The following is a 9,918-nucleotide window of genomic DNA, read 5'->3' as shown; positions in this document are numbered from 1 at the left end:
ATCGACAAATTATAAATTTAGATTTGTTTGGGGAAATTTACCTTAATGCAGTTACGTAAATAAGAATAAGACCTAATGTGTGAAGTGCTAACTATACAGCATTGTTTTCCATCAAAGCTAACTAAGATTAGGACAAAAATAAAATTTGAAATATGTGAGACGCTACAGTGAGTCGTTAGCATGAATAAGGGTTTTAAATAATTTAAGTAACAGGTACACAAACAGACATATCCGGAATATTAAGATAAGATTTCTATTTTGAACAGTACGGGTTGCCTTAAATACGTAAACTGGTATTTAATATGTGCTGATGAGGAGAGATTAATTCATAACTATCAATTTTATACCGTGTGATTTATTAAGGTGACACTAAATTTGCGATATTGTATGTTTCCGCCATCCAAGTATCTCGTTTAATAAATACCGGTTTTTACCTGCACGCTGGAATTTTTTTTTGAAGATTAAAACAAGTTTAAGAAATTGTTTATTTTAACAGAAGCTTACAAATCTGAGATCAGATTTTGTCTATTAGATATAAATTCCTCAGATCTGTTTTTACACACAAACTTTGCTTAAATTACAGATTAAGTGTATTTTAAATGGTAGATTTTGAAATTAACCCACATTTACTTAAACGGATTCTAAAATGTGAAAGTAACCTATTTGGAGGAAATACATGGAAGAGGAATATTTAAAAAATTTTAATGCCAAAATAAAATCAAAGTTTTATTCATCTAAATATGTTTCGTCTGAGAATCTAACGGAAGTATTAATTTTTAAATAATTCTCTGAAGTTAATGATTTGAATTTAAACACTAAAACAATTCTTTTGAATAATGCAAATCTTAGATTTTAGTTGGTGTACTGGACAATAGTTTGAAGGGGAAAAAAAGCACAAATAAATCGAAATTAGTTATTTTGCGCTAAGGTTTCATTTTTCTCAAATATTATGCACACAGCTGATTGCGAGGAATAGCTAACAATAAGCTTGTATTATAAATGTTAAGACTATTAACACTACGTATATATAATACATAGCTGATAGATTAAAGGTGCAGCCAATTTTTAGAGACTTAGATTTTAAATTTAATTTAAGATATTAATTGGGTAAATAAGACTCAAAAAAATTTATGAATAATAATTTTTAGATATGATAAATAGAAAAAGGTATGTTTAGGTAAAAAGACTTAAATATTCTTTACGATTAATAAAAATATTTGAAATAATCTTTTAAACGATGTAAACTAAAAATTGCATTTATATTATAAATATGGATTTAGATTTAATTAAAAATATTTATGGAACTTAATTCTTATAAGAGAAAAATTTAAATTTCAATAACCAAAATACCGAAAATGGAATTTTCATATTACTTAAGGAGAATATAAAAATAAACCTCTTGTTCTGTTATGTCGATTAGGTAACTGAAGTAGGTCATCTTAGCAAACTACGATCCTCATGGTAACTAGGTCAGTCATGGAGATCTTGGCAGACAACAGGCCTCGTGGTAACTAGGTCAGTCATGGAGATCTAGGCAGACAACAGGCCTCATGGTAACTAGGTCAGTCATGGAGATCTTGGCAGACAACAGGCCTCATGGTAACTAGGTCAGTCATGGAGATCTTGGCAGACAACAAGCCTCATGGTAACTAGGTCAGTCATGGAGATCTTGGCAGACAACAGGCCTCGTGGTAACTAGGTCAGTCATGGAGATCTTGGCAGACAACAGGCCTCGTGGTAACTAGGTCAGTCATGGAGATCTTGGCAGACAACAGGCCTCGTGGTAACTAGGTCAGTCATGGAGATCTTGGCAGACAACAGGCCTCGTGGTAACTAGGTCAGTCATGGAGATCTTGGCAGACTACAGGCCTCGTGGTAACTAGGTCAGTCATGGAGATCTTGGCAGACAACAGGCCTCGTGGTAACTAGGTCAGTCATGGAGATCTTGGCAGACAACAGGCCTCATGGTAACTAGGTCAGTCATGGAGATCTTGGCAGACAACAGGCCTCATGGTAACTAGGTCAGTCATGGAGATCTTGGCAGTCAACAGGCCTCATGGTAACTAGGTCAGTCATGGAGATCTTGGCAGCCAACAGGCCTCATGGTAACTAGGTCAGTCATGGAGCTCTTGGCAGACAACAGGCCTCATGGTAACTAGGTCAGTCATGGAGCTCTTGGCAGACAACAGGCCTCATGGTAACTAGGTCAGTCATGGAGATCTTGGCAGACAACAGGCCTCATGGTAACTAGGTCAGTCATGGAGCTCTTGGCAGACAACAGGCCTCATGGTAACTAGGTCAGTCATGGAGCTCTTGGCAGACAACAGGCCTCATGGTAACTAGGTCAGTCATGGAGCTCTTGGCAGCCAACAGGCCTCATGGTAACTAGGTCAGTCATGGAGCTCTTGGCAGACAACAGGCCTCATGGTAACTAGGTCAGTCATGGAGCTCTTGGCAGACAACAGGCCTCATGGTAACTAAGTCAGTCATGGAGCTTTTGGCAGACAACAGGCCTCATGGTAACTAGGTCAGTCATGGAGATCATTGAAAATATGGTCTTCAAGGAATCTGAGGATGAAGTACTCAATGCAACGCCTAGTGATAAAAATGCAAAATGTCTTTATTCTTATGGTTATATTAACATAATTTCACTCTAATCAGAGGCAGTGTTTGATATTGAGTAGAGTAAAGTTTTATAAATATTAGTTATGCAATATCTCAGTCAACCCCTTTGTAGGTAGGCCCTTTAAATGCATATCCAGAGTCTGCATTTTACAAAATTCATAAATCTTATAACGGTGATCATATTAATCCGAACATTTAATTCCTGCTCGTAGGACCTCTGAGCTATGTGCTTACTTTTCAAAACGCTGGAGTAACACAGAAATCTATATATCCTAATGCAGACGAAGTTCGAATGAAAACTTAATGGCCTTGTCTAAATTCCAATTACTCAAAACTTTAAGTAACCACGGAATTGACAGATTTATCCTTAGACCGTGAGGGAACATTACAGTCCGATATTCGTGAAAGTTCTTATTTTAGAGCTTTATGCCAAATGACTAAATTTATTAGCATCCTGATCAGTTGGAGATTTTATCAGCAGAAGTTCAACATCTCCAACCAAGAAACTAAATTAAACATAAGTTTTAGTTATGAAGAAAGTTACATAGGACGCAATACTAGTGTTACAATGCTTTGTCCAAACATTTTCAGTGAGACAAAAATTTGGTGAGCTTTAAAACCAATTAAAAGCAGTGGTGGGGGAGCCACCACTGCTTCACTCGCATTCTGCTCTTCACTCGCACCGACAACACAGTGCTTACGTAAAATATCCTCTATCGGTTCATGAGTTAGAAGCTCCTTACCATCAGAGTTCATGGAAGGATTTACACAATTTTTAAGGCTAAATTTTGTAAGCAGGGCTTTAAAATTAAATTTAATGTAAAGTTTAAACAAAATCTGCTCACCTGGAAAGTCATGAATTTCGGTATTGAAAAAAATTTGTCACTCACAATTGAACTTTTTCTTTTTAAATTTTAAATCTAATCAAGATGCAGAGTATAACAGTTTTGGTTATACCTATCATTTCAATTAATGTTATTATAATGCTTTTTTTAATTTATTACGGTTTTTGTCTGAGAAAATAGTAACTTCAATAAGTCATGAAAAATCATGAATTTGAAAATCTAAAATACAGCAGATACCCTGTTTAAAAATGTATAAAATATTGTCAAATCAAAAGTTTATAGGCAATACTTTTTTATTTAAACACACATGTAATTAGTTTGAATGGAAGAGATTTTTATATACTTCCTGTTTGTAATTATTTTTAACGTATTGCATTACAATGTTAACCAATTAATGCACGAACGTAAACAAGTGCAAACCGGTTTCAGTCGCTTAAAAACAATAAAGTTGCACTATAAGATTCCACGTAAACATACTGTACATCTAATAATATGGCCAAGGACGTACTTTCATTTTCATTTATCAGTATGGAAAAATTACTATCATTTCTAAAAGTCGGAGATCAAAAATTTGAAGGGTTTTGAAAATCCAATTACTTAACGTTCATACGAGGTTAATAAGAATCTAAAATTTCGTCAAAATAACCTATTTTTTTCCTAATCTAATACTTTAAATATTTACTTTTATTTATGGAATAGTTCAATGTGTGAAGTGTTTTATAATTAAATATATTATAAAGTGCTAAAATAGAATAGATACATTAACACTAGAATGCCTAAGGAAGTCATTTTGACTGCTTTTTAATTTCAATTAGAAAAACAATAATGTATATGATGACACAACTTCTTAGAATGTTGCGACTTTGTACAACACGTAATTTTTTTTATTGTTACTATTTACTAATAACTCGTTATATAACTGCAAATATATAAAAATATTGAAAATTTGGATCCTGCAAGAAAATAGGAAATGTCATTAAAAATATAAAATTTGATGCAGATATAGTGGCATATTTTTTATACTTTTGCGTAATATAATTTAAGTTGGCTGATGAACGTTTTATACTTACGACTAATAAATCGATAATATTAATCCAGGGGGCGTAGCCAAATCTTTCAACAAAAAATAAGCATCTTTTAAGTACTTTTTAAGCACCCAAAAATATTTTAAGCACTACATACATTAACAAAACGCAATAATTTTCAAAGACGTTACATGATCAAGATAAAATAACTAGTTTCTGACAAAGAACTCTTTTCTTGATTATATTAGCCGTTATAAAATGATAGAGAGATGTTTCGGTTCGATATCAAAAGGGTGGAAAATGAAAACTGAAATTGAGAATATCTTGCAAAATGCAGCAGAGTTGCACATGAGAAGGCAATAATCTCACCGAACCCAGCTCAGTAGACGCACATACGAACTCGCAAGTATTTCAAACATATAAAATGATTGGCCCTTTCATACGCTATGGACCGAGGGTACGCCGAAGTGAATAGTGAAGAAGTTGAATAGAACAATGTGAAAAGCATGCTTTTACATAATATGTGGCGAAAATAGACATGGTAACGAAAAAAAACTACTTTTTGAAAAGGGAAAAATTGAGCACTTTTACAAAAAAAAAATGAAAAAAGCATGTTTAAGGGGTTTTAAATAACGAAAATCGAAAATAAGCACCTTTAAACACTTTTTAAATACGATACGCACCATGTAGACTAAAGCGACAATACTCGAGTTCGGTGCTAAATATTCATGCGGTTGAATTAAAATCTCCAATTCTGAAAGGAATTAGAGATAGTAAAGACTTAAAATTTTTGTTCATTTTACAGTTTTGACACACTTCTTTTCTAGTCTGAATGACATTTCAACTGTTTTCGAATTTTTAAAATCTGTTTACTTTAAAAGTCAGGAAAATTACTAGTTACAGAAAAATCACCGAAGAACCCACCCTGTGGCAAACTTTTATTCGAGCTATCTGTGACAAAACTTTCTAGCACTAATATCTTACTGCAAGATACTTTTAAACAAACATATATGTTACTAATTTAAAATAACAAAAGTGCTTTGTTTACAATATATAAATTTTAAATTGAGCGTGTAATAATTTTTATTCTGTAATTTTGGGTGATATTCTCGTATGTTGTTGGGGGCGCAGAAATTATTTCCTTCTTCGCATATTGTAAGCAATTATCACAAAAGATAATTATTGAAAATCGTGAAATCCGTAGTAGCGATTGCCAAAAAGGGATAGACAACGAAATCACGAGAATCAGAATCCTCAAATACGTGTTTAGTTTAGAGATTAGGTAGTGGTTAATTATATCGTATAAAAAAACGGATTTAAAAACTAGAGAAATCAATAGCAATAACCCCCAAGAAGTAAATGCTCAAATGAGCGATTCGATTGTTCCCCAATGTTTGAAATATATCGGAATATCTAAAATCCGCTTGAAAATCAACATCAATAACTGCTGAAATAAAATCTAAACATTGTATGGATTTACGATACAAATGGCGTAAATTGAGCTCGCCAAAAAGTGATTTAAATGCAAGATTCAAATATTACGTGAAAGTTTTTGCAGAAATGAAAAGTAAAGTTTTTTACTTTTCAAAAGAAAAAATCTTTCTAGAAGAACTCCAACGCTCTGCGACAATGTCGCTGCGTATCTGCCATGGAGCCCTACACAATTATAAATTTATGCTAGCAGCTAGTCATGGTTTACCTACGAAGGAATTTAAAGTAGGCAGCAAACTTCCCAACCTCCTTGTAGGAAGTTGGTTCATTCCTTTACATAGTAAAAATCAAATAGATTATATATAAAATTAAAATAAGCCAACAATTCGTGCAAAATATTTAGTATACACAACCAGTAAATTCTATATAACAATTGTGTTTCATTAGGAAATTATTTAACCAATCTAAATAAAATTAGCAAACGATTTGCAGATTTCAATACCATAGTAGATTTATCAAAATAAAGTAGAATCTCCATAAAACGAAATTCTTAATCTGAAAGTTTCGAAACTAAATTTTCGATTAAACGAAATTTCCCATCCTTTAATTTTCATAGGTTTTGAAGAAAGTCATTACGATTAAAATTTCCCTGCAAGCCAGTTAGTTACCATTATTCATCCCAAGAAATATGAGCAAAATTTGCAGACAAAATAATCACATTTCAAAGGAGAAATTATTTCACAATAGTTAAGTATTGATTTACTTTAAATTCGAAAAAAAAAATTTCATTTGCCTTAATCGCACTGGCTAAAGGTTGAAACATTTGCTTAACTACATGCAAACTAATTAACGGTCTAACGAAATTTAACTTCCCTGGTCTAAGGAAAGAACAGAATAGGAGAGGAAAGATCCTAGATACATATATGGTGTTGCGAAACCGAATAAAAATGAATCGGACTTGTAAACCTAGAGTTTGTCTATGGTAAGAACTACCCCCTACCGTAAGAACTAATATAAGTAATTTTTAAAAATTAAATCGTAATTTTATTCATCTCAAATATTTTAAAACTTACATCGTTTTGTATTTTAGAAGTAGTTTTTACTTAACCCACTAACTTCGTTACCATAGTTACCGCCATGGATCCAGACAAATGGCTAGGGAATTTCTTCATTTAGACAAACTATAGCTAAATCGCCAATATAGAAGATATTGATTTTGTTTAATCAAAATTAATAGTCTGTGCAACCCAAATATTTAAAAAAAAATGTCTTACACTAATCTCTATTAAAATATTAATCTTCAATATACAGGATTTTAGAATTGAGTGGGAATTCTGTAAGTTTGAAACAATCACAAAACTTTATAAATCAAATAAATATCGGAGAAGAAAAAAAGGACAGAGTTTTAAAGAGTAGACTATTAGATATATGAAATCCTGTTAAAAAATATATTTAAAAAAAAAGAATTTAAAATTTTAAAACTATTTTTGCATAAAACTCTCGTTTTACTGTTTTTCATTAACATTCAATCGCAATATTATTGAAAGTCAGTTTTATAAAAATACTTTCAGCAAGCCAATATCTCATAAAAAAACTTTTTAAATTTCACAGTAGAGAAAGCTAATTAAAGAGGTATATTAATTATTCTTTATTAGAGGTATATTATTCATTCCGAATTTTGGAGAATTACAATCATATCATCAATCATCAAGAAAAATTTTAAGTATGTAAAAGTAGCAAAGAATAGAAAAAGACTTACCTTAAAGTTCTCGTCAGATGAGACATCGATAAACTATCTTCAAGAATTTCGAAATAGCTGGCGAACTTTTCTTAATTTAAAATCTTTAGAATTTCTTTGAGCCAAAACAGAACACGAGACTTCAAATCACATACTATATCCATCTTGATATGTAAAACTTGACTAACTACACTATCTACCAACTCATAAAAAAAGGAACGACAAAGCAGAGATATAAAGAACTCGTTGGGTACCAGTCTTGCTCCGTATTTTATATCACTTCATATCGATAACGATTGGCAATTATTGTCTGTCAAAGTTGAGTTGAGTTGATGATGAAGTGGATCTATGCTATTCGCGTTTTTGGGGCCACCCTGTGCCGAGCGTTATCGCCGGCCAAACTTTCTGTAGCGTGGAGGTAACGGGTTCGAATCCCGCCCTACCCTGGATGTATCTTCATATTGTCCTTACTTGAATTGTACTATCTGTCTTTCTGCTTGAAAGAGGTCCCGCAGTGGACTGATGGTTAAGGCACGGTTCCCAGTAGAACACCGCAGTCAAGCATCACTGACTGCTGTTAGTGTGCCGGTGGGTGACCACTTGGAACAGTCTACGAAGGAACTGATGTTGTGCGGTATTGGTCCTCGTTAAATTGTTCTACCGTAAAGTAGACTTCGCGAGCAGGTCGTTGGGCTACCGAATCGGGTGTGCCATCCCCTCTGCAGAGGATCAAAATTGTGATGGTATATCTTCGGATCATCCTCAGGGGTGCATCCCAAACCTTCGCCAATAGCCCATTGTGCAGCTCTAGTGTGACGTAAATAAACCACAACCACAAGCCAAAACGTTCTGTAGCGTGGTGGTCGAGGATTTGAATCCCACCCTACCCCGAATGTATATTCGTATTGTTCTTATTTAAATTGTACTGTCTGTCTTTCTACTTGATAAAGATTTAAAAGCCGTACTTGTATAATTGAATGCATGTAACGTAATTGAGCACTTGCGTGTAATTGAGCACACAAGCATGCAAGTACCAATGAATAAAATACTCGTATGTAATATATCCTCTGTTCCTTGAGTGGGCTGAGTTTACTTTTCATGGTTGGGAAAAATTCTAGCAAAAGTTGCTGAGGAAATAAGAGGTTGTAGGGTAATTACATTTTTACAGAACGATAAAAAGGGCCTCCAAGGACAAGTGGTCTCACCATTCCACCAAACGCTCTCTAGCTTGGAAGTAACGGGTAAGGATTCCACTGCCATCCTGAATACATCATTGTGATGTTCTTCTCAAGCTTGAGTCCCGCATTGGGCTGATTTTAAAGACACGGTTTCCAGTAGAATAAGTCAAGTATTACTGGCTGTGGTCAGTTAGCGGGTGGGTGACCACTTTGATCAGCCTGATAAATAAAATATATTGCTGTTGTTAGTTCACTTCTGTTAACCATTCATTAAATGCTTATGGTGTGAATAAGGTGATGATTTTGATTTCTGTGGTATAACAGACTTATATCTTAGTTATTATCTTCATGCAGTTGGTGTTTGTTCCACTCCGTTACAGCGTTGAGGTTCTTTAGTGACTTCAGACACGAACCTGAAACCTTCTCTTTTGCCGTCCGAGACATTAAACTCTCAGCTTCTCTTTACACATTAGATACTCAGTTACCTTCCCTTTAAGTCTATGCTTCTTTTCTCTAATCATTTTAGTCAAGATACATGGTCCTCCTGCCGAATATTTTGAAGCTCCGAGGAATCGGGTTCGAATTCCATTCTCCCCCTGAATGTAACTTTATCAAATTTGTGCCATCTGTTCTTCGATTGACAAGGGTCAGTTGGAATAAAGTGAAGATTTTTATTGAATTTTCATTTTATTCATGTGAATAAAGTAATCAAATCAAATCACTCCTCTAGTACCATTCAACTTGATGAAGTTTTTACAAGAGAATCTAGCAGGGTAGCCAAGAAACAAAAATTCCGCTTAGTGATATGAACAGATTCGTTCCCCGAAATCTCTGAAAGACCACTACGACAAAAGGACCAGTATATAATGTTTTTATGTCGAATAACCGTATTTTCTAATGAGTAAACAAGCCAGCGTACGTATTTGAAATTTTAAAGCAATTCATTTTTTCCCCATTGCCCACCTGGACGATGACCTAGGTCATACAGGCACCTGAAGGGCAGATTTGTTGGCCACTCTTTCAGGGGCACCATATTATATGGGCCAACGTTGCTCCCCCCACGCTAATGGTGTCAT

The 9,918-nt window shown here is 34.1% G+C and overlaps 1 long non-coding RNA gene across 1 annotated transcript; it reads right to left on the bottom strand.

The window, feature by feature from the left end:
* Nucleotides 1–827: 827 nt before the first annotated feature.
* LOC147816767 (uncharacterized) lies at nt 828–7,909 on the bottom strand. Its single transcript, XR_015429060.1, has 2 exons — nt 7,686–7,909; nt 828–2,595 (listed from the first exon to the last, which is right to left on the bottom strand). It is a non-coding gene; the product is annotated as an uncharacterized LOC147816767 (long non-coding RNA).
* Nucleotides 7,910–9,918: the final 2,009 nt, after the last annotated feature.

The sequence above is a fragment of the Parasteatoda tepidariorum genome, chromosome 1 (genome assembly GCF_982258835.1).
Source record: "Parasteatoda tepidariorum strain Cologne lab strain chromosome 1, Ptep-v5.0, whole genome shotgun sequence".
NCBI classification, from domain to species: domain Eukaryota; kingdom Metazoa; phylum Arthropoda; class Arachnida; order Araneae; family Theridiidae; genus Parasteatoda; species Parasteatoda tepidariorum.
Note: the sequence above shows the minus strand (reverse complement) of the source record. Positions and strands in the feature narration are given on the sequence as shown.